The sequence below is a fragment of the Rhinoraja longicauda genome, chromosome 1, assembly GCF_053455715.1.
Source record: "Rhinoraja longicauda isolate Sanriku21f chromosome 1, sRhiLon1.1, whole genome shotgun sequence".
Taxonomy (NCBI): Eukaryota; Metazoa; Chordata; class Chondrichthyes; order Rajiformes; family Arhynchobatidae; genus Rhinoraja; species Rhinoraja longicauda.
The window spans coordinates 116,914,364-116,940,944 of NC_135953.1; the positions used below are offsets into that span (position 1 = coordinate 116,914,364).

At 41.5% G+C, this 26,581-nt stretch overlaps 1 protein-coding gene across 6 annotated transcripts in view; it reads left to right on the plus strand.

Annotated features, from left to right (window-relative positions):
- Positions 1 to 26,581, plus strand: part of gab1 (GRB2-associated binding protein 1) — a 165,936-nt gene that overhangs the window by 100,082 nt on the left and 39,273 nt on the right. The gene's annotated exons all lie outside the window — the stretch shown is intronic.

Here is a 26,581-nt window from a genome sequence, read left to right on the forward strand (position 1 = left end):
TTTGTCTCTTTCATTATCCAGGCAGCTCAGGATTTGTTTGTCGGAAATGTGCCTCAACTGTGCCCTGGTTTTCTTGAAAGCAGCCATTATTTTGGTGCAATTCTTCGTGTCAACTTGGGCTTCAATTTACCTGGATTAGATCCACTCTCACCCCATTGAAATTGCCTTTCCAATTTCATTATTTTAACTTTAGATTCCTTTTTCATAGCTATCCTAAATTTTATCTTTTTTTTTGCATGAAGAAAGAACCCGGCAAAAAGGTTAAACCAAATGATCTATCATGATGAATTTCAGATTTGCAGAATGTAAAGGCAGTGGCGGAGCATGGCTTTCAAAGCTTAAAAAACTCAAATAGAACTCTTGAGTTACATCACAGTTACTCCTTGTACCTAAAATAACCTCTTGCAGCAAGACATCAAAGTCAGTGTCGGAAACAGGTGCAGAAGGGGCTAAAGTTCTATTTGTTCATTCGCCATTGATGGAAAGTTCAGTGCAGCGAGGGTCAATGTTCAACATCAGTGTGGTTGTGTGGGATTTTGAGTTCTAATGTGCTCTGTGGAGTTCTGTATTGCTGGTACTTGCACAGCTGATAGACAAGTTTCTCCCTAATCTCAGGCGATTATCCCTAATCAGAGTGAATGTCCAGTTGGAATTGCTTTCCATAGATCTAACAACTCAAAAGTTTCTAGTTGTGGGAATTTGTCAATGAGTTATAGAAATGACTTGGATAAAGGCACCATTTATTTGGTTGCAAAGATAGGTAAGAGAGTAAGTTGGAAAAGGACGCAAGAAGGCTACAAGGGGTTTTAGATAGATTATGTAAGTGGGCAAAGATGTAGAAAATTGAGAATAATATGAGGAAGTGAAGCTGTCCATTTTAGCAGCAAAAATGCTGAAGCATATTATAATATGGTTGGGTGAGAGCAGAGGAATCTGGCGTCATTGTGCATGATTCCATAAAGTCAAATGTACAAGTACCATGAAATTATGGAAGACCAGCTAGAGGGACTTAGCAGGTCAGGCAACATCTGTGGAGGGAAATGGGCAGGCAACGGTTTGGGTCGAGACCCTTCATCTAGACTGAAAGAGAGGAGAAGTGGAAAGAATAAAGAGGTGGAAGGATAAGTGGGGCAAGAGCTGGCAAGTGTTAGGTGAGTGTGGGTGAGGAGGAGTTCATTGATAACGGTCAGGTGGGGGAGGGAATCTGTGGAGTTAACCACAGAGGCTGGGAGATGATGCGAAAACACAAGGCTGCAGATTCCAGAATAGTCATAGTCACACAGCATGGAAACAAGTCCTTCAGGCCAACTCATCCGCGTGTACAAGATGCCCCATTTGAGCTGGTCCCATTGTCCCGTGTTTGGCCCATACACCTCTAAAGCTTTCCTACCCATGTATCTGTCCAAGTGTCTTTTAAATGCTGTTATATTACCTGTCTCAACTCTCTCCTCTTGCAGCTCGTTTCATATACCCTCCACCCTTTGAGTGAAAAAGTTGTCCATCAGGTTCTATTAAATCTTTCCGCTCTTACCTTAAATGTATGTCCCCTTTTTTTCTATTCCCATTCCCTGGGTAAAAGACTCGGTGCATTCACCTTTTCTATTCCCCTCATGATTTAATGTATTTAATTTAATAAGATCACCCCTCAGCCTCCTGTGCTCCAAGAACAGTCCTAGCCTATCCACTCTCTCCCTATAGCTCAACCTCTCACGTCCAGGCAATATCCTTGTAAATCTTTCTAGAATGGTGGAAAGAAGATGAGAGAGAGAGGACAAGGGTGTGGATTACATCAAATTGGAGAATTCTGTGTTCAGAATTCAATAGAATACTCATGCGCAATATGAGGTACTGTTCTTCCTAGTTTGCAGAAATAAATGTTGATTCTTGGAGGGAAAAATTGGTCAGCAATGAACACTATTGCAGAAAGCCATTTCAGAAAGTTTTTGGTAGTAGCAACTTCGGATGAAAGACACGTGGTATGCTCCCTAGAGAATGGTCACAAAGAAATTCTTATTATTCACAACCATCAGCACACAGAGACAATAATTTCTATTGAGGAAAAGATCCGGGTCCTTAATGAGGGCCCAAGGATGCACATCAGTGCAGTCAAAGTTGTTGACATTAAGTAGATGAGATCTGTCCTCTTGAAATATGGTACATGTATAATCTTTCTGATGCAATGGTGGGTAACAAATTCTGAGAAGGCATTGATCTTCTGTAACTGCTTGGGTAAAAATGCTGTGGTGAGGAAGGTGAAACACCTCACAAACATGATTACCATGGAAAGAGCAATCCAGGCTCAAAATCTTTCTGCAACGTTTCATATATCCCGGTTACAACTGGGAAATGCGAGTCTGAGGAAAAACTGATCCTGCAAATATATTGTTCACCGGTGAGGCCCAGGCATTGTGGTGTCTCTGCCCAGATGGGCACGTCTACCTCCTGCCCCAAGGTTTCCAACCTCTTCACAGTGTCCAGTCATGACCATAATGATGCCTCGATGATTAAATGTGATCACAGGTGTTACTACTGAGGCACTCATGGAATTACTATTTAAGCCCCAAAGCAGCATAGAAAATGTGCATTGTTAGTTCTGGCACACTGTGTGGACTTCAGGAACTGCTCTGAAGCTGCTCTGGCAGGTTTCTTGTGTCAACAGCATCTATTCAATTAGCAAAGAAAGTAACAACTACTTATGCAGATGCTGCCTGACCTGCTCAGTTCTTCCAGCAGCTTCCCTTTATTTTTCCATCAATGTTTGGTCATTGCAGCTTTGAGATCCGATTTATATTTAGAGGGTCAAAGTTTGGTATAGTATGAATAATGCCTTTAGATGCATATCTTGTCGCCAGGATGTGCATTCTGCTTGTGTGGATCAAGGGTGCCTAAAAAATGAACTCAATTGAACCAATTCCTAGCTGTGAAATGTTCAGCTCTATGACAAAAAAAAGTCACAGTTTGGAGGGATTGTAGGCCAGGTGCAGGCAATGATATTTTATTGTCACATATATCTAGGTACAGTGACATTCTTTGGTTTGCATACAATATACAAAGTACACAAAGAGTCGCCATGCTTCTGGTGCCAACAAAGTTACAAAAGTACTCATTAAAGTAGAAACATAGAAACATAGAAAATAGGTGCAGGAGTAGGCCATTCGGCCCTTCAAGCCTGCACCGCCATTCAATATGATCATGGCTGATCATCCAACTCAGTATCCCGTACCTGCCTTCTCTCCATACCCCCTGATCCCTTTAGCCACAAGGGCCACATCTAACTCCCTCTTAAATATAGCCAACGAACTGGCCTCAACTACCTTCTGTGGCAGAGAATTCCACAGATTCACCACTCTCTGTGTGAAAAAAAACGTTCTCATCTCGGTCCTAAAAGACTTCCCCCTTATCCTTAAACTGCCTCCTTGTTCCCCAACATCGGGAACAATCTTCCTGCATCTAGCCTGTCCAACCCCTTAAGAATTTTGTAAGTTTCTATAAGATCCCCCCTCAATCTTCTAAATTCCCATGAGTACAAGCCGAGTCTATCCAGTCTTTCTTCATATGAAAGTCCTGCCATCCCAGGAATCAATCTGGTGAACCTTCTCTGTACTCCCTCTATGGCAAGAATGTCTTTCCTCAGATTAGGAGACCAAAACTGTACGCAATACTCCAGGTGTGGTCTCACCAATGCCCTGTACAACTGCAGCAGAACCTCCCTGCTCCTATACTCAAATCCCCTCGTTATGAATGCCAACATACCATTAGCTTTCTTCACTGCCTGCTGCACCTGCATGCCTACTTTCAATGACTGGTGTACCATGACACCCAGGTCTCGTTACATCTCCCCTTCTCCTAATCGGCCACCATTCAGGTAATAGTCTGCTTTCCTGTTCTTGCCACCAAAGTGGATAACCTCACATTTATCCACATTATACTGCATCTGCCATGCCTTTGCCCACTCACCTAACCTATCCAAGTCACGTTGCAGCCTCCTAGCATCCTCCTCACAGCTAACACTGCCAGCTTCATGTCATCCGCAAACTTGGAGATGTTAGGCCGTCTTTGTTGTCGACACGCCCCCTCCTCCTCTGCCGGGTCCCTTTGTGTTCTTGTTCCCCCCCCCCCCCCCAGGTCCACCTTTTTTATTGGCCCCTCCTGCCGGCTCCATCTTTGTTCTTGGTGGTTTCACCCACCGGGTGCTTCCTTGTTCTCGGCGGATGCAGCTTGTGGACAACTTGGTCAGCATAAACGAGTTGGGTCGAAGGGCCTGTTTCCATGCAGTATAGCTACAGGTGCTCCTCACCTTACGATGGGGTTATGTTCCGAGAAACCCATCTCAAACCGAAAATATCGTAAGTCGAAATGCATTTAATACACCTGGTCACGCGGTCGGAAGCGAGCTGCGGCTCGCTGCCCATTGCCCAGCGTTTGCACCATCGTAAAGTTGAAATATCGCAAGTCGAAGCATCATAAGGTGGGAAGCATCTGTAATATGACTCTATAACTGAAATATTTTTAGATCAATGTTTATAAAAAGAGAAAGATAACTGATAGTGATCTGATATGGAACAAGACACAGTTACTACAGTTAGTGTTTAGAGTGAGATCATTGCACACATTTTATGACCATGCAGCCAAAGGCACGGAGCATTGCCAACTAGTAGTAAGCTTCTCTTTTTCTAATGTGCTTTAGGTTATTTCTCAACTGGCTATACGCTTAGGATGTCTCAAGGTTTTACAAAACCTCTGGATTCTTTTAAATTAAGCATACTTACACAGCCCACATGGCTTCCAATCTATTTATAACAGGCCACACAAACATTAAATAAGATTTGTTTACTAGCAGATCTATTTTTAGTTAAGCCAACTGAGGACGTTTGTAGAACAGCCTTCTCTTTAATGCCAGATTCCCTGGGAACATTAAGCTACCTCGAGAAACAGCGCAAGGCTCTGTTTAATATTTTCCTCTGGGGGGCTTCTTCAGTGCTGGAGTGCCACCTAAGTAATGTGTTTAAATTTGTGTAAGAATCTCAGGAGGGGCTAGATTTTACTTCGTTCTTTTACAGACTTCTGAAAGTGCAACTAACTCAGTTAGCTTTTACTGAAATTGACAAATATCTGCTTTTGTAGATCAAATCTAGTGGATCAGGAGATGAGCTATTGACTAAAAATAAACAGCTGACAAATGGATTCATTACTTAGATTGGAATTATCTTTCATTTGTTTGTTCCTAGATTGTGCCTTGCTCTGAATTCATCAACCAAGTAAAATCTATTCGCAAACAGCTATTTTACTGCCCTGGATATTGATTCATTGAACTCATCAGTTATCTTTTTAGGAAAAAGCAACAGCTTATATGTGGTAATTCATTGTCACATTTGAAATTGGTTACAGAGAAAATTATGGATCAGCAAACTTCTACAAAGTAGTGAGTGAGTGCAGTCCACACTATTCTGGTAAACCTATCCTGTGTATGCTGCAACATCTTGCTGGTACATAGGATTGTGCCAAAACTAGTCATTTGATAAATGCCATATGTTATCTCAGTTTCAATAACTGTTGTTTCCAAGTTAATTCTAATGAAGTCCTGCGTGCAGTAAATGTCCTTGATAACCACTTCTCGTTCTCTCAGCTGTGAGCAGTTTGAGCACGATGTCTATGTCATTCCTCTCTTCTGCCAACATCAAACGTCGTCCACATGGGTTTTAGATCTAATCCCCCAACATTTCTAGATGACTTGTTAGTCAAGTTTTGAATTCTTAAAAGGAATAGAAGACTTTCTATGTATGTTTTAAGAATCTTTTTCAAACCTCTTCAGGACGACTTCAAGGGGCGGCACGGTGGCGCAGCGGTAGAGTTGCGGTTTTACAGCGCGAGAGACCCGGGTTTGATCTTAATTACGGGTACTGTCTGTACGGAGTTTGCACTTACTTGGGGTTTCCCGTGACTTGTATGGGGTTTCTCCGGGATCTCCAGTTTCCTCCCACACTCCCAAGACATGCAGGTCTGTAGGTTAATTGGCTTGATAAAGTTGTAAATTGTCCCTAGCGTGTGTAAGGTAGTGTCAGGATAGTGTAAGTGTGCAGGGTTCGCTGGTCGTTGCGGACCCAGTGGGCCGAAGGGCCTTTCTCAGTGCAGTATCTGTAAACTAAACTAAACAAGTATTAAAAAGTGATGTGTAATTCAAGTAGCTCTCAGATTGCTCACACGTGGAATCAGTCTGAAGAAAGGTACCAACCTGAAACCTCGCCTATCTATTCCCTCCACTGATGCCGCCTGACCCACTGAGTTTCTCAAACATTTTGTGCTTTGCTCACAATCCACCGGTCACTATTAGAAGGGAGCCAGTGGTCGCTGTCGGTGTGTGCCACCAAACATTTGAAAATAGTTGGAAGCCTGTCAACATTTTCTTCCAGCAACCAGCAATCTTCCTCTTCATCCGACCAGAAAAGCTGCTCTCTTCCCACCACCCACCCCCAATCTCTTGTCGATGATGCAGTCGATTCAACAAAAAAACTGGATTTGTATCCTTCCTTGTAGCACAGTACATTTTCATTGCAATAAAAGGAACACAATGCAGATCCAGCAGCATCTGTGAAGAGAGACATTTTGTTTAATGACCTTCCAGAGGAGGTGCTTAAGATGAAGATAAGCATATTTAAAAATTGGAGAAAGATGGAAGTGGTGAAAGATCATGGACTTGGAACAATAACTGTTTTACATTATTTATCTTTTCCACTGAGGTTGCCTGACCTGCTGAGTATTTCAAGCATTTTTGTATTTATTTCAGATTTCTAGTATCTGCAGTAATTCCTATTCGACTATTTTACCTCTACTCTATAAACTTATTCATGAATGTTCAAAATGTAATTATCAAAGGTGGCCATTTGGTTCATTCCCCTTGAAGGATAAGTCCGCATCAAGTGGTTTACCTGGTATGTTTTCCCTTCCAACAGAAATTCCACATATCTGCTTATATTCCTTGGAACATTGATATTTCCCATTATCATCCCATGTCCCGATCATTTCACTTTGTTTTACAAAAATCTTTCATTTTAAATATGATTTTAAATGTGCTTTAATCTTCTTTTCAGGGGTTCAGTGTAATTTCTTGTATTGTTCTGGTATATAGCATTGCTCTTTCTCCCCAGGCTTGTAAAATGTGTGCAACATTCCAACAGCATCACAATGATATATTGTATGCTAAGTGCAGTCATATTAATATTGTGTATGAAGGAACTGCAGATGCTGGTTTAAACCGAAGATCGACACAAAATGCTGGAGTAACTTAGTGGGACAGGCAGCATCTCTGGAGAGAAGGAATGGGTGATGTTTCGGGTCGAGACCCTTCTTCAAACTGATGGACCTTTCAAAAGGTCTCTACCCGAAACGTCACCCATTCCTTCTCTATAGAGATGCTGCCTGTCCCGCTGAGTTACTCCAGCATTTTGTGTCTATTGTCATATTAATACTGTTGGCTGTGGCTCAATAGCAACATCTCTCCCCTGAGGCAGGAGATGGATGCTGCAGGATCGAAGTCCATTCCAGCCACATGAGTGCAAAATCTAGAAAAGTGTGTCAATGCTGTACATGAGGTGGTGCTGCATCATCAGAAGTACTGCTTTTCTTATGCAAGGAACACTATGCAGATACCAAATCCTTGGCTGCCCTTGAAGGTGCTCATTGGATCCTAAAACACTATTCAAGGAACAATAGAAATTATTGCAATTCCCCTGTAATTGTTCAAAATCAAAAAACGCAAAACAGATTATGATTATTGCATACCTGAACTGCACAAAGTGGTTATCACATTTTCTACATTGCATTAGTGAGTATACTTCAAAAGTATGTAATTCTCTGAAATATAAGACCAAAAGTCAGGAGAATTAGGCCATTTAGCCCATCGAGTCTGCTCCACCATTCGTTCATGGCCGATCTATTTTACTCTCTCAACCCCATTCTCCTGCCTTCTCGCCATAAACGTTAATCAAGAATATACCAATCTCTGCTTTAAAAATACCCAATGACGTCCTCCACAGCCACCTGTGGCAATGAATTATATTATTTCACCACCCTCTGGCTGAAGAAATGCCTCCTCATCTCCATTCTAAAGGTATACTTCAAGAACTTAAGAAGGCAGTGCAGTGGAGCTGCTGTCTCACAACTCCAGGGATCCGAGTTCAATCCTGACTTCCAATGTTTTCTGTGTGGAGTATGCATGTTTTCCCTGTGACTATGTGGGTTTCCCCCAGATAATCTAGTTTTTTCCTACTTCCCAAAAAGGTATAGGTTGATTGGCCAGTGTAATTGCCTCTAGTGCAGAGGTGAGAAGAGTGTCTGGGAATAGTTGATGGGAATGTATGAAGAATAAAATTGGATCAATGCAGGTCTATTCTAAAGAAGTGTTTGGTGGGGTGAAGGGCCTTTTTCCATGATGTAAGACATGCATAAGGTGCCATATAAATGCAAGCCTATTTTCCAAAATCTGATTTAGTCTAAGCCTACTGCAAGGTTAATTCAGTATTTTATCTATTTAATGGCCAGAATTCCAATTCCTCCTTTTCCCAATTATTCCGTGTAACTTTTACCAATCATGTTTATCTCCAGCCCAGAACACCGATGTTCCTGTTGGCGTGTCCAGAATTGTTTACAATTTCTTCCCTTGGCACACTGTCTGTAAGAACAAGCTATTTTTTCCCCAATGTGGCTTTTTATCATGGTAGAGGAACTTGCTATTTTTTTCAATGTTGCTTTTTATCTTGCTAGAGGAGTGGTTGTGGTAGTTTTTTATTCTTGGTTACAGGAAAGTTGATGTTTGTTTATAAGTTTATTTTTTATTAATTCGTTTTTTCAGGATTGGGTGTTACTGTATTTACTGCCCGATCCTTGAACGCATTAGAGAATCATAGAAACATCGAGACATAGAAAATAGGTGCAGGAAGAGGCCATTCAGCCCTTTGAGCCAACACCGCCATTCATTGTGATCATGGCTGATCGTCCCCAATCAATAACCTGTGCCTGCCTTCTCCCCATATCCCTCGATTCCACTAGCCCCTCGAGCTCTATCTAACTCTCTCTTAAATCTATCCAGTGATTTGGCTTCCACTGCCTACTGTGGCAGAGAATTCCACAAATTCACAACTCTCTGGGTGAAAAAGTTTTTTCTCACCTCAGTTTTAAATGGCCTCCCCTTTATTCTAAGACTGTGTCCCCTGCTTCTGGACTTGCCCAACATTGGGAACATTTTTCCTGCATCTAGCTTGTCCAGTCCTTTTATAATTTGATATGTTTCTATAAGGTTCCCTCTCATCCTTCTAAACTCCAGTGAATACAAGCCTAGTCTTTTCAATCTTTTCTCATATGACAGTCCTGCCATCCCAGGGATCAACCTCGTGAACCTACGCTGCACTGCCTCAATTACAAGGATGTCCTTCCTCAAATTAGGAGACCAAAACTGTACACAATACTCCAGATTGGTCTTACCAGGGCCCTATACAACTGTAGAAGAACCTCTTTACTCCTATACTGAAATCCTCTTGTTATGAAGGCCAACATTCCATTAGCTTTCTTCACTGCCTGCTGTACCTGCACGCCAACTTTCAGTGACTGGTGTACAAGGACACCCAGGACTCGCTGCACCTCCCCCTTACCTAACCTGACACCACTGAGATAATAATCTGCCTCCTTGTTTTTGCCGCCAAAGTGGATAACCTCACATTTATCTATATTATACTGCATCTGCCACACATCTGCCCACTCACCTAACCTGTCCAGGTCACCCTGCAACCTCCTAACATCCTCTTCACAGTTTACACTGCCACCCAGCTTTGTGTCATCCGCAAACTTGCTAATGTTGCTTCTAATTCCCTCTGCCAAATCATTAATATATATGGTAAACAGTTGCGGCCCCAACACCGAGCCTTGCGGCTCTCCACTCGCCACTGCCTACCATTCTGAAAAGGACCCGTTTATCCTACTCTTTGCTTCCTGTCTGCCAACCAATTTTCTATCCATGTCAACACCCTACCCCCAATACCATGTCAGTGATAGGTAAAGCAGGTGGATCATTAGGGGAGAGGTAAATGGCAGATGGAACTAGAGTACCTCTTCAAACTACTGCATCTCTTCTGGTGTGGGTATCTACATATTTTGTCACTTGTCCATGAGTACAAAAACAAAGTTCACCGCTCAGTTGCATATTTACATTCCTTTATATTTCAAAATAGCCAAAACCTTTGTTCCTCGTGGAGCTTGATTACAAAGTTTTAATTTAATTTTTCCGTTCCTCTTTCATTGCTTACTAAAGAATTGGAAGAGCTAATTCAACTGCACCATGTTGAAGATTGCAAGACCACAGAAGGATTAGAGCAGCTTAACCTAGAGCATGACTGTGGAGCAATTTTTGTTATAGTCATGTCTCGCAAATGCGCATGAAGTTGAATTAAAAAGTAAGCAATTCATCTATTGATACAGTGCTGTATTTTCATATAGTGAATCACCTTTATGTTGACTCATTGAATTTGGTGTCAACAGGTTAGGCCGTGTGATTGAAGGAAGAAATCCTTCAGGTGTAGGTGGATTAGAAACCAAGGGAATCGCCCATGCCAGACATGAATCAGCAGACACAAAGTGTGAGATATTTAGAGTTTTGTTGCCATTGTGATTCCATATCTAATCTGTTTTTTTACCTTGATAAGAGAACTGCAACCAGTAGCTTTAGCATTATAAAAATGACACTGAGAAGACTACTTTATTATTTTGCATAAATTTTGATTCTCAAAGAAACCATAAACACATTCTTCACCCAATTCCTAGTTGTGGTTAAATGTTCTTCTCACCGGGTAGTATGAAGATTGATGCCAAGACTCCTTTTCAACCCAATGCCCCTTGCTTTGATATTCAGAACCTCACCATGCAATGCAGGATCAGGATGTACAGAACTGTAATGTTTGTTCAAAAATATGTCGTGGAAGAGACTTTGAAGATTGATTTCTTGAGCAAATTCTTGAGCAATAAGTAAAATATTTATTTATTTGAATTATATAGATTTCTCCAGATGGCTGCTCAAGACATATTTATAAAAGAAAAAAATCTTCCATAATCATCCCTTCATACTGATTTGACCAGGTTTTGAGCTGGTGTCAGAAGCCCAAGGGAGAAAACAGGAATTTAGCGACTGTTGAGACAGCTTCTCAGGAATGTTGAGAAGCATAAAGACTTCAGAGTACATCCATAAATCTTGAATATAGTTGGGACATGTGGTAAGATGGTTAAGAGTAAGAGTAAAGAATGAGATCAGGAAAGTTGTGCTGGACCACAGTGAGAGTAGGACTTGCAGTCCTGGTCATCACATAAGGAAGGATGTGATTGCATTGGACAGAATATGGATATTTGTGGTAATGTTGACTGAAGAACATGCAGTGTTGGTCAATATGCAAAAAAAAGCAGAGGTAGAATCTGCAGCCCTGCTTCAACATTCATCAAGGTATTGGCGGATCTTCTCCCTCAACTCCACCTCCCTGCTGTTTTCCCATCTCTTTATTCCACGTATCCAAAAATATATCAATACATCAGCAGCATAAAGCTCATATTCGAGTAGTTTTAAAGACTTTTGGCTTCTAAATCCTTTCATGCAATGTCTACTGTGTGTAGCATGCCCTCTAGCATGAAGACTTCCAATGATCCATAATCCTTTGAGAAAATATATCTCCTCGAGTGAGTGACCGATTTTGTGTATTCTGAGATTATGTAACAATGTTTTAAAATTGATCGATATGGAAAACATTTTTCCAGCATTTGTCATGTCAAGCCTCTTAAATGTAGGTCTCTCATTCATTTAAACTCCAGGTGATGTAGACTTGGTATGGTCAATTTTTCTCATGGGATAGTCCCTGTACCCAAGAATCAATGAAGTGAAGGTAGACACTTTTTCTACATTCCTTCAAGGGTAAAACAGTGAAAACAAATAGTCCTCGTGGCGTTTAATCTCAAAGGCTCTCTAATAGCACGCAATTCATTGTTCAATACCAACATGGAATGCAGCAGTTCACGAAGAAGGCACACCACCATTTTAAGGACAATTATGATATAAATGTTGATCTCCATTTATACCCGCATTCCTGGTATAAATAAAAAGACGTAAGATTTGTTTTCACTTTTATACACTAATCTCTCTGTAATATAGGCAAACACGGTATTTCTTTTAATGTGCAGGAGGGAACTGCAGATGCTGGTTTACACCAAAGATAGACCCAAAATGCTGGAGTAACTCAACGGAACAGGTAGCTTCTCTGGATAGAAGGAATGGGTGACGTTTCGGGTCGAGACCCTTCTTCAGACTGAATCAGGGGAGAGGGAGATACGAAGATAAGGAAATGTAAGGTGTGAAAACGAGACGGGATGGAGATCAAGGAAAATGTAGAATAGATCATTGTTAACTAGGAGAAGGTAACAACAAAGCAAACAGATAAAATGTAAACAAGGACAGTCAGACTAGTCAGAAAATTGGGAAGGGGGGAACTTGCGTTCCTTCCTGGCTTTGCATTAGCAGCAAACTTGGATATGTTACCCTCCCTTGTTCAAAACATGGATATGGATTGTAAATAGATGATACATAGACACTGAACCTGCTGTACATGAGTGGTAAGAACCTGGAAACTTTGTTTCAGTAAGCTGTGTTTTCTGCTCATTAATCAGTTCTACATCTACACGGGTATATATTTTACTAAGCATGCTTTCAAAATGTCCCAAGAATGTTTTGACATCTAGACTGCTACTTGCATAACTGTTGAATGGAAATTGAATGTACTCCAACATTGTGTCTCTGATGCTTTTCAGAATTCTAGTTTTAAAACCTGGTAATGTGACTATTGTATTTTTTTTAAAATGAAAGCAAAGATAATGAATTGTGATATTTCCTGGCCCACATGAGGTAGCTGGATGTTGCTAAATAAAATTTTGCAAAACGAGATCACAGATTTACCATTCAAAATATGACACATTATTTTTCAAATTGGGAATTTGACTGGACCCCAACAATGTTTGTCAGCTAGTTGCATGTGTGTCTGTGAGGGTCTCATTTTCCATACATCACAATGGATAATCCTTTTGTGTTTAGGGTTTAATTTAGAGATACAGCATATAAAAAGTCCCTTCGGCTCACCAAGTCCATGCCAACCATCGATCACCCCTTCACACTAGTCCTATGTTATCCCACTTTTTGCACCACTTCCTACATATCAGAGGCAATTTACAAAAGCCAATTAACCGACAAACCCGCACATATCATATCATATCATATCATATATATACAGCCGGAAACAGGCCTTTTCGGCCCTCCAAGTCCGTGCCGCCCAGCAATCCCCGCACATTAACACTATCCTACACCCACTAGGGACAATTTTTACATTTACCCAGCCAATTAACCTACATACCTGTACGTCTTTGGAGTGTGGGAGGAAACCGAAGATCTCGGAGAAAACCCACGCAGGTCACGGGGAGAACGTACAAACTCCTTACAGTGCAGCACCGGTAGTCAGGATCGAACCTGTGTCTCCGGCGCTGCATTCGCTGTAAAGCAGCAACTCTACCGCTGCGCTACCGTGCCGCACTTTGGGTTGTGGGAGGAAACCCGTGCATTCACACAGACAGCACCCAAGGTCAGGATCGAACCCAGGTCTCTGGTGCTGTGAATCAGCAGCTCCACCAGCTGCGCCACTGTGGCGTCCATTTTGTTTAGGATGTTTCTTTATATCGCTCTGGTGAGTTGGACCGTGATTCGTGGAAGATATTGGGACTGCAAGCATAAGTACAATTGTTAATGTAATAAAAAGGAACTGCAGATGATGGTTTATACCAAAGATAATTATCTATAAAGTTAGATAATGCAATTGTTAGTGCCAAATGTGGCTCGGTTGCAGGGTAGCCAAAGTTCTTTAAGGCACTAGATTTCCTGTATCTTTAAGGAAAATTAGTTGTCCTGTGTGAGCTGAATCTGACACGTCAGATCATTGTTATTCCTGGGTCCATGATGCCAGAGGCAGCAGTGGGAGGCCCGGATGGTATGGGTAGGCAGAAGGTTTGTCCCTAGTCCAGGTCTGGAGCCAGGTGGGCTCTAATGACCTGAATCTGTTAAGTTTCATTTATTTGTTCTATGCACCAGATATGAATCGAAACAATATCACTTTTTTTAAATTTTAAGCTTTACAGGCACATTAGACGCTAAACAACAATGAAGAAACAATAAATTATTATTTATTTTAGCAACCATAGTAGTGCAAAGTTTGTGTTGGTTAAATAGGCTTGTGGTACAGTACAGTTCTCAGGCGACTGTACTATCTTCATGATGGTGGAGAGCATGGTCGTGGTAAACTAGGTCTTCCATGTTACCTTCCTTCTTGAGGCAGCAGGTCCTGTAGATCCCTTCAGTTGTGGGGAGGTCAATACCCATGATGAACTGGACAATGTCCACACTTTCTGAAGCCTCTCTTTTTTTCTTCAGGATTCAAATTTCCAAACCAGGTTGTGATGCAACCAATCAACATGCTCTCCACTGTACAGTTGTAGTGTTTATTAGAGTATTCGGTATGGCCCCTAAATCAGAATGGACAGTGGAGTTTCAGCAACTTTTTACTCCTCCTGGGATGCTAATTTTCTCATAAAACAAATATGAATGTGAAGATGGGACTGAATTACAAGGGCAATCCCATTTCCTTCAGACATGCGGGTGGCTTCACCTAGTTTGCTCAAAAATCCTGTACCCTGTGATAATGAAGAGGAGTTATCTGGCTGTTAAAGTTATAGAGTCATACAACATGGAAGCAAGCTCTTTGGCCCAACTCGCCCATTCTAACAAAGATGCCCCATCCAATCTAAACCCACGCCCACGCCAGACCCACATCCCTCTAAACCTTTCCAATCCATGTTAAATAGAGCTAAGGCTCTACTTCCTCGAAAGTACACCAGGTTTCACAGCCATCCTTATGGGACTGGCACCGTGTAATGAAGCTAGAATATTGGAAGGATCTGGCTTATCTCTGGATAACACAACTATCATTAATCATATGGGGATAATAATGGTGGTACTGATTTGTCACAGAGGACCGGCAGGCACATTTCTGACAAAAAGGTGGGTTTAAGATTGTTATATAATACTGGGCTGCAGTACTGCTGAGTATAATTCTCATAGAGGCATTAACTGCAATTTCGAAGCACTTATTTAAAAAGCTATTGCATAGAAAATAGGACATACCATAGAAGTTTGAACAGTACAGCACAAGAACAGCTCCTTCAGCCCTGTCCACAATGCCTTCACTTTTCTACCTGCACATAACCCCATTTCCCTCCATCCCAATATCCTATACCAATGTCTTTTAAATGCCCTAATGTATCTGCTTCAACCACCACCCCTAGCAGCACGGTCTAGGCACTCGCCACCCTTTGTGTAAAGAAAAATCTTCCCTACACATTTCCTTTAAATTTTGCCTGTCTCACCTTAAAACTAAGACCTCTAGTATTTGATTTTTCCATCCTGGGAAGATGATTCTGTCTGTCTACCCTATCTATGTCTCTCATCATTTTATGTGCTCCCATCATGTCTCCCCGTAACCTCCGGTGTTCCAGAGAAAATAATCAAGTCTGTCCAGTCTCCATAGCTATTACCCCCTAATCCAGGCATCATTCCGGTAAACCCCCTCTGCATCCTTTCCAAAGCTTCCACATCCTTCCTGTGATGAGGTGAGCAGAACTACGCACAATACGCCAAATGCGGCTTAACCAAAATCCTTTAAAGCTGCATCATGACGGACTGCAGATCCAGATTTTTTTTCTTATAATTACCTTCTCTGCCATGGCAACCTTCCCATTTTTTATCTTGCTAAAGACAAGCACATTTATAATAATATGAATTAGTAAGTTTGCAGAAGACACAAACATTTGTGGCATCTTAGACAACAAAAAAGATTCATAAAAGGATACCAGGGGAAAAGATCAGCTGGAAAGTTGGTCAGAGCTAAGGCAGATTGAATTTAATTCAGACAAGTGTGAGGTCGTGCATTTTGGGAAGTCAAAAGTGAAATAAGTGTGTGGCCAGGGTGTTGTGTGTCTCTGATGATGCTGGCTGCCTTTTTGAGGCAGTGACTCCTGTAGATCCCTTGCATGGTGGGGAAGTCAGTACCCATGTTGGACTGGGCAGTGTTCACGGCCTTTTGCCATCTTCTTTGTTCCTGGGCATTCGGATGGCCAAGCCAGACCGTGATGCAATCAGTCAATATGCTCTCTACTGTACACCAGTAGAAGTTTGAGAGAGTAAATGACAGGAACCTAAGGAGCATTGATGTACAGTAAAACCTAGAGGTGCAAATCCATGGTTCCCTGAAGGTGGCAACGCAAGTCGGTAGGATAACGAGAAGAACATTTGGTGTGTAGCAAGGAACTGCAGATGCTGGTTTACACTGAAGATAGACATAATTGCTGGCGTAACTCAGTGGGACAGGCAACATCTCTGGGTGATGTTTCGCGTCAAGACCCTTCAGACTTTTGGTGCATTTGCCTTGATAGGCTGAGGTATTCAATATAAGAATTGGACTGCAACAGTTCAAAAGATTGGTTAGAGAGCACTTGAAGTATTACGTACAGTTCTGGTCACCGCATCACAGGAAGGATGTGGTAGCAGTAAGGTGCAGAAGAGATTTACCAGGATGTCAAGAGTGTTTTATTGCCATATGTCCTGAAATGGAACAATGAAATTCTTACTTGCAGCAGCACAACTGGTAAACATAGTGCTATAAACACCATAATGAACTACAACAAAAAAAGTTCAGTAACAAACAATAATAGTGAAAGACAAAATCAATATATCCCCAAGTCTATGTAGTTCAGAGCTTATTTAGAGGTTGTAGTGTTTAATAGCCCGATGGCTGTTGGAAGAAGCTGCTTCTGAACCTGGACGTTACAGTTTTCAGACCTATACCTTCAGGTTCCTATACCTTCTTCCCAATGGCAGGAGTGAAATGAGACTGTGGCCAGGGTAGTGTGGGTCTCTCATACTGGCTGCCTTTTTGTGGCAACGACTCCTGAAGATCCCTTCGATGGTGGGGATGTCAGTACTCGTTATGGATTGGGCAGTATTCACCAATTTTTGTAATCTTCGTTCCTGGGCGTTCGACTTGCCAAACCAGGCCTTGTTGCAACCAGATGCACTCTACTGTAAACCTGTAGAAATTGAAGAGAGTATTCGTTGACATGCCAATTCTCCTCAATCTTCTAAGGAAGTAGAGTTGAGGGGTTCTCTTTCTGATTGCATCAATATGCTTGCCTGGAAGAGAGGGCTATCGTTATAAGGAGTGATTGAACAAACTGTGTTTATTCTCATTGCAACATAGGTGGCTGACACATGACATTTGTACAGATATATAAAATTATGAGATGTGTAGCTCGGACGATAACCAACATCTTTGCCCTAGGGCAGGGGAGCGTAGAAATAAGGAGAGATGGGAGAAATGTAAAGATCTGAGCGATAAATCATGTTTCACTTAAAGGGTGGGTAAATATCTGAAATGAGTTGCCAGAGGTAGAGGTAGATACAATTGTAATGTTTAAAAGGAGGTGTTCCACATTTCTCTATTTATATGAATTTGAAGCAGTTAAGCTAATGCTGTGCAGTACGGTAGTATTTTTAGGTGGCAGACAGGGAGGAAATGTTTCCAATCTCCGGATGTAGAAATATTGTCCTTGGAGAGGAAGGTCTGAACAACATCTTTTTTTTTTAAATCAGCTTTCATACTTTTTCTACAGGCCAGAGGGCTGTCTTTATACTTTGCCTCAGAATGTAAAAACACATTTTGAGGACAACAGTGCTTTTAAAGTTCAGCAAAATCCTACATTTCTTTCCTTTTTCACTTATTTAATATTTCACTTGATGTTGTTTGTTGCAGGAGATGGTTTCAGTCTATCCTGCTCCTGGGATCTTCAGGAATAGAGTGGGACATACCCACAACAAACTCTGACCATAACCTTTCTGCTCTGTCCATTTTCAGTAGAATATTATGGGTCAGAATGCCTGAACTGCCATGTGGCGGCTTCCTACTGAATCTGTTAGTGAATCAGTCTGGTTGATCCCATTGGTATATGTAGGATGCGATGTGACCACAAGACTTTATCCTACTTTTCAAGGGCATGGGAGGTGAACTCACAGACTGTTCATTTTTATTATTTTGCTTCTGGTCTGTCAAGAAGTGGGGTAAATGATGCTCAGTGGGCACATACAAGCAGAATATAGCTTTTCCATTGAATCTAATCATTCATTATATGGGAAATCATCTTCAAATGGGGGCCGATAAACGTATGCAGGATACAAGAAAGGAGGAAGTCACCAGGATAGATGGGGCTATAATAAAATAATAATTACACATTACACAAAGCCTGATTTGGGAAGAAGGCTTCCTTTGATCTGAGCAATTTTGCAGTATATTTTTTCACTTGTTTCGTTGTTTGAATTTTTGCACCATCAGAGGATCCTCCAGAAATTACATATAATGTGCACAAACATTTATTTTCATCAAAACAATGCTTCCAGCTGACCTATCCAGTCCCCATTATCGTAAAAAGGTTTAATTTTAATTTTATTTGTCATATGTAGGTTGGCATAGGGTCAACGGTACAATGAAATGTATTTGACAAGACAACGGGTCACTTTGTGTCAGGGGGGTTTGAGGTCAGTCTTACTCTTATGTGATTTTGGTGCTTTCTAGTCTGGTCTCATTGCTGATGCGCACCTAATCCACCTGCAGGTAAATGCAGGTGTGGAGTGAGCATAGGAGGTGATTATCAGTGGTGACATATACCACTGGCCCATGGGCAGTAGGAGTTGGCATAGGTTAAGCCTGTCTTGTCAATAGCCCTTCTAGATGGTATAGCTAATAGAGGTATTTGGGGGAAGTTGGACACTTAGCATTTGCAACAGTCCCCTCAGCTTGCTTTGATTCCTTCTGAGAATCTGAGAAGAATGTCAGAATTCGGCTGATTTATTTTCTTTCTTTTTTTTCCTAACCTAAGGAATTACATGATGCAGAATAGGTTCAAGCAACACATGGGAAAGACTAAATGGATCAGCATGTCTGACTTTACCCTCTGAGTGGGAATAAAAAGATGACACGCATTGGGACTTGAGTGAGCAGGGTGTATTGGAAGAATTAATCAGTCAGGTTGACACAGAACTCCCACAGAATTCATTAATGTTTTTTGAACATTTAGATTTTGCTGAGTTTTTGTTTCAACGTGGGTCGGCAGTTCTTAATTTATTCCTTCAGTATTGGTTAAGTCCTAAATCCATCAAGAAAGGTCAGCACTCTCCAAGTCCTGCCAAACATCAGGAGGCTGTCATAGTATTAGATTTTAAAAATGATATGGTAGCTAGACATTCCATTGTGCAAAAGAAGCCTTTCAGATTGTGGAATTTTATCATTTCTGAGTTATTCAAAGCAAATGTGGCATCAGTTACTGACGTGGATTTTAAAGATTTTAGAAAAATGTTTTTTTTAAACCTTTGAGGCAACAAACTGAAACATAATATTTCAATGTTCATGAACACCACCAGCAAGGATGACTGAGAGATGGAGATGGTGATGCCATTTAATTTCTGTTTGGACCTAATCTAAATCTAAGTCTTTAGTTTTGTACTGAGGGAAGAAATCTGACCAACATGTAGGAGTTCATGTGCTGGTTTAAACCGAAGATGCTGGTTTATTCCGAAGATTAACACAAAAAGCTGGAGTAACTCAACAGGACAGGCAGCATCTCTGGAGAGAAGGAATGGGTGATGTTTTGGGTTTTGGGTAACGTTAGTTCATGTTGTTTTGTTCAGTGCATCTGTATTGTGCTATACTTTCATTAAACTGTTCTGGAAGTCTTTCTTCTTTTGGCCATTGGTGGAGAATCAGGCCTCCTGTTTAGGAAGTCAAAATTCATCCACCGATTTCAAGCTACCCTAATCTCTAGCAAATTGTTTCTTCATAGATCACTTTTTGGAATATCTTATGATTTCACAGCATTTCCAGAGAGATTGTCCTTTGTCAATAAGCAGGAGATATTGTGTGATAGAGACAGCGACATTAGAAGATTCTTTCTTTCTTTCTTTCTTTCATATGTCAACTACAACAATCAAAAGTGGCAATTGGTGCTTCAGAGTATAAGAAAATAACTGCAGATGCTGGTACAAATCGATTTATTCACAAAATGCTGGAGTAACTCAGCAGGCCAGGCAGCATCTCGGGAGAGAAGGAATGGGTGACGTTTCGGGTCGAGACCCTTCTTCAGAGTACCGTAGTTGACGCTTTGCTGCAAATTTTGCCCGTTCCGTAGAACTACCCAGGGTGGATGACGAGGACGTAAAGCAACTCCCACCCCATTAGAAGATTTTGGGTCAAAACAAAGGTCTCAGAACAATACGGCTGTTCTAGAAGACACAGGGAACTACAGATGCTGGAATCTCGAATTGTGCTGGAATCTTAAGCACAACAGTGCTGGAAGAAAACTCAGCAGATCGGGAATATCTGTGGATAGAATACACGGACAACTTTTTTAGTGTCGGGACCCTTCTTCAGACTAATTGTTATGGCAGATGGGTTAGTGTTAGGAGAAACATAGGGAAGCACTTGTCACTAACTTTTGTCATTGAGAAAAGAATCAAACACTATTTCTTCCCATCACATTGATCACGAACTCCATTCAGGAAATGCTGCCATTCTCCACCTTTTCGACCTTATCTGCTGCTGAATCACAAATCTGTAACATTGCCACCTTTTCAAATAAGCTAGGCTGAAGCTCATCCCAAACTCTGCAGCTCATGTGCGAATTGACATCTTCTCGCACCTGTGCTCGTTAACTACCAATCTCACACATTTCCACATTAAACTTGTCATTTTGAAGTCTGTTACCTTCATGGTCTTACAAGCATCTCCAAACACAAAATATTCCTTGATCTCTGACCAGAATCCTCCATTTTCCCCCACTTTAACTTGCAATCTCTAATTCACTCCCTAATGTTTTGTGCCTTTCCACCTCCCCTTCCACATTACCATTGTCTTTGACTGAGGTTGGAGTTATCTATCCTAATATTTCTGGCGAACTGTTTTTTTACCCACCGTAAAGTTGGTTTGTTTTCTACTTCATGATATACAGCAATATGTTTCTTAAGTTATATAACACTTTGAATGGATTCAGGTTATTAGTAATGGTGCAGGAAAGTTGGAGTGACAGGAAAGTTCTCTAAAGTTTATTTATTGGTGTCAAAACTGAATCCAGTGCATTTTTCATATTGGAACATTAGATTTAGAGTAATAAAAAAATTGATTTGCAAAACAGTTACTCCCAATTTCCCCGGACTAATAATTGAGAATGAGTTACTTCATGCTCTGTTGCTGAGCTTCAAGACATTTTGGAAAAAAATTGGTGGGGAATTATCCACTGAGAGTAAAGTCTAGACAAAGCATTTAATTTTAAACGTCAATTTCTGCTCAACTAAGTGCAGGGTCCTAGCTAAGGTTGTTTTAGGCTTGGCAGCTTAAGTGCTAGGAAAGTGAGCCAATTGCATAACTTTGACATTATCTTTGTAAAGTACAATCAGTCTTCCTATCAAGGACTATACTGGATGCCCACAATGATCATACATGATGATGTTAATGATGTTGCTACAAAAGCTTGATAGTGCTGTCAGAGTACTGATTTTAAGGCCCACAACATCAACCCTCTAATTTTAGCATCCAATTTGAGTTCTAATTTCTGAATAATAATTACTGGTTCACAAACAGGACTGTCCAGGAAGATCCAATGCGCATGGCCTGTCCATGCCCCACCAAACTTGCCTTTTTATACCTTCATCCTGTCTCCTCTTGTCCAGTCCCTTCCCACCAACATCCAGAACACCTGATATGTCCTTTGCCATTTTGAAGACTTCCAATTTTTAACCTCATGTTGACCATGGACATTTAGTATTTGTACACCTCCATCCCCTGTCAGGATGGATTTGGAGCCCTCTGCTCTCTGGAACAAAGACCTCACCAGTTCACCTCCACTAACACTCTCAATCTTGGCCACAATTACCAAAATCTTTCAAATCTTCCCTCATTCCACAATTCAAAGGTATATATGGCCATAGAGTGAAACAGTGTGGAAACATGCCCTTCGGCCTGACGTACCCACGCTGGCTGCCTCGCCAACAGTCTGTCTGTCCTTTTCGTTATTTTTAGTATGTGTTAAAAAGTATGTTTTAGTGTTCCTTGGTTTGTTTTATGTAGGGAGGGGGGGAGGGGTTGGGGGAAACTTTTTTCAATCTCTTACCTCGACGGAGATGTGATTTTTTTCCATATTGTATCTTCATCCACACTGCGGCTAACATCATGGAGTTGGCGGCATTTCCTGGAGACCGACAGGCACTCCAAGCCACGGGAGTTTGCGGGACTTTAACATCGCGGAGCTTATGATTCCTTTGCCGGGGATCGAAGCTCCAACTACGGGGCCTGGGGATTTTAACATCGTGAAGCCCGCAGTCTCTGGTAATAAAAGGCGACTCGGGAGCTCCAGAGTTTCAACCGCCCCAACGCGAGTTTCGATCACCCTGACGGGGGCTTCGATTGTCGGCTGCGGGGGCTTTGATCGCTCCTACTGTGGATGGTTTGACTGCCCCGACCGCGGGAGAACAAAGAAGAAGAAGATTGAACTTTATTGCCTTCCATCACAGAGGAATGTGGAATCCACTGTAATGGATGTTTACGTTAACTTTTATGTGGCTGTGTGTCTTGTTGCTTTTCACTTAGTATGGCTGTATGGTAGCTCAAATTTCACTGTACCTTAATTGGTACATGTGACAATAAGCTGACCTTGAGACCTTGAAACTTTGATATCCCAGCTACACTAGTCCCACCTGCCCATGTTTGGTCCATATCCCTCCAAACCTGTCCTATCCATGTAACTGTCCAACTGTTCCTTAAATGTTGGGATAGTCCCAGCCTCAACTACCTCCTCTGGCAGCTTGTTCCATACACCCACCACCCTTTGTGTGAAAAAGTTACCCCTCCGATTCCTATTAAATCTTTTCCCCTTCACCTTAAACCTATGTCCTCTAGTCCTCGATTCCCATACATCTATAGCCATGGACCCCGGCTCTGTCTTTCTTATCATTGGCCATGAGTAACGATCCTTTTTCCAAACCTTCTCTGGAACCCCTACCCTACTCTTTCTCTGCTCCATCATTCCTCTTCAGATCTGCAGTAGCAATAGAACAATGGAGGTTGATGTATGTTTTACATTGTGCTTAATATTTTCTGCATTGCATTCAGAGCGGTTATGGGGGAGGTAGAGTTTAAGCCAAGTAAACGAATTCAATGATTAACAGGAATTTTTATTGGCAACATCCTATTAAAAAAAATGCTCCAGGTATGCATTTTTACAGCATTATGAAGCTGGCATCTAATGCTAAACCATTATTTCAAACAGAGACCTCATTTTGGCCAATCAGGAGTCACTTTGATGCCTAAAGGCACCTTTAAAATTCAACTACTCCTCTAGAGGTCCTAGAGAAAAGGTGAGATGAGTTAATTAGAATAAACTGGCTACAGATGCGCATGAAAGGCCAAACATATGTTTGAGCAAATATTAATTGATTGGAGGAATGGTTAGAAATAAGATGTCTAAACTATTTGCACTAATCAGGAACAATATTTTGATGAGATTAGACATGAGAAAACTCAGGATTGAAATTAATTTAGCAACCATGGGTATAAAGTGTGCAGAAAGAGTTAATATATCCACAACAGGAAGGCAGTGAACAGCGGAATGTAAAGTACATAACTAATCTGGATAGAAATCTCCAAAATTAAGAACAATTCAAGTGCTTGTGCAGTTGCTAGTGTTACTGCCTCACAGATCCAGTGAGACAGCAACAGTACTGACCACCAATGCTGTCTGTGTGGAGTTTGCATGTTGTCCCTGTGACTGTGTCGCTTTACCACATGGTCACCAGCTTCCCAAAGATGTGCTGGCTGGTAGGTTAGTTGGTTACTCTAAATTACCCCTCGTGTAGGTGGGCTGGAGGACAATCTGAAAGGAGTTGATAGGTCTGCGAATGAGAACACATTACAGGGAAAATAAGTGGATTGATAGAATTGCTCCATGTGCTAACATAGACTCACAGGGTTGACTGGCCTCCCATGCTTGTATAAAATATGAGGAAAATTGAATAGCAATAAAGAATTTATAAAGATCTTCAGGTCACTAGGAAAATTGTTTGGCCTGTGGATAAAGAGTTTTTGAGGAAATATTTTGACAATGAAACCTATTGGTTTAAATTACTAGACAAATGTAAGAATGAACGTATGAGTTTAGAAGTGTAATGCCTGGCTGTTTTTCATGACTGGTAAATTAAAATCTTGCATTTAAATGTTATATCAAGATATTCAGGCAATGAAATGCTTCCAAAGAATGATCACTGAAATATCATTTCATGACTCATGATGCTTGAAATCTAAGGAGAGTTCACAGAACATAAATATTAGAAGGGACCATTCAAATAATGTACAAGATTGCATGCAGGAAAGCAAAATAGGAACATTTTCCATGAATCATGAATATTTAAAGGTTGGCAGTCTCAGTGCTCTATATTTCCAGAAAAGTTGGAGAAGCAATCCCTAAAGCTGGAAGAATGTTAACCATACAGCCAAAAACAAGGCAGAGACAGTCTGAAGAAATCACAGCTGAATATTAGGTCAGCTTTGTTCAAGAAGAAAAACATTAGAGGAAGCCCAAAGGCAAACTATGCGGCTAATTCCGAGCAACAGAGGGACAAAAATGAATGATTTGGGCTTTCAAGCCTTTGAAAGATAGCCTTGAGAGGGAATCCTTCAGAAATAAATAAGTTAATGGAACAGAAACAATATTCTTGAAATCAGATTGAGAATGCAATATGGGTACACAGCATGAAACTGGTGGAAAGTCCTCGCCTCCCAGTGACAACTCCTCCCAACTCCAACACTCCTGCTCCTCATGGACTCCCCCTGTTGGTCTTCTACCTTCTCTGGGCCTTTTTATTTCCGACTGCCAGCAGAACATCAACCGTCTTGGCTTCTCCATTCTATTTCACCCTCTCTGAAAACATAGCCCTCAGCTCACTCAGTAACAATCTCAATAAAATCACCCCTTCCCCAGATACTTTCCCCAGCAAACTCAGGAGATGTAACACCTGTCTCTATACCTCCCCCCTCGCATCCATCCAGCAGTCGTTCCAGGTGGAGCGGAGGTTCATATGCACCTCCTCTACCTCATCTACTGCATCTGGTAATCCTGATATAGCCTCCTTTACATCGGCGAGACCAAGCATAGACCAGGCGACAGTTTGCCAAACACCTGCACTCGGTCCCCCAAGGCCTACTGGATCTCTCAGTTGTTTACCATTCCCATTCCCATACTGATCTTTCTGTCCTGGGCCTCCCTCCTGGCCAGATTGAAGCCACCCGCAAACTGGAGGAACAGCACGTTATAATCTGCTTGGCTAGTTTACAGCTTAACGGTATGAACATTGAACTCCCCAATTTTAGGAAACCTTCCTCCTCCCCCCCCCCCCGTTTTTTTTCTCCCCTCTCTTCCCTGTGTCCCACTTGGCCGCACACCCATTTCTCCCTTTCCCCTCACCCCGCCCCCTTCCACCTATATTCCTTTCTCTGGCTTCACAACTCCTGCCTCTTCTATCCTTACCTCTTTATATCACACTTCTTGTCTTTTCATCTGTCGCCTCTGTCCATCCATCTGCCAAGCAAACACCCCCCCCCCTCACCAGCATCCACCTATCACTTGCCAAACTTGTCCTGTCCCCATCTCTATTCTAGCTTCCAGTCCCCTATCACCATCGGTCTGAAAAATAGTCCCAACCTGAAACATCACCTATCCATTTTCTCCAGTGATGCTGCCTAAGTAGCACCAGCACATTGTGCCTATCTTCGGTGTAAACTAGCATCTGCAGTTCCTTTCTACACGACGGTTATGGGTAGTAGAGTAGTTGTGGGGTTGGGGTAATTGATTCAAGCATTGGGTCTTTCTAATCTAAACTATAAACTGAATTAAACCTAAGCGCATGAAATCATGTTAATTAATGTCCTGAATCCTTGGTGATTTCTGATTTTATTTGTGTGTGTACTTCAGTGTGTTTTGTGTACACACCATAAGCAAAAACTCCATAAAATATTTGAGATCTAAAGCTGTAATTTTCAGTTGTAACCTTATAAATAGAAATCTATTCAATACCAAGACACCAAGAGCCCAAATCCCTTACCAATTTATTAGTTATTTTGTTGATTTTGATCTTGTTCAAGATCTCTAACAGGAATCAGTTTCATACAGTGATCACAGGGGTCAGTCACATTCTTTGTACCTTATGAATTATGTCAACAAGGAATGCAAGCAAGAACATGTAATGATTTAAAATTGCTAGTACAAAATTTGCATGCTAATGATATGTTTCTGTGCCACTCTTTTTATCTGTAATTTCCTCTTAATATTTAGTTTTCCAATGGATTTTTTTTGTCAGCTGGCTAACAAAAGA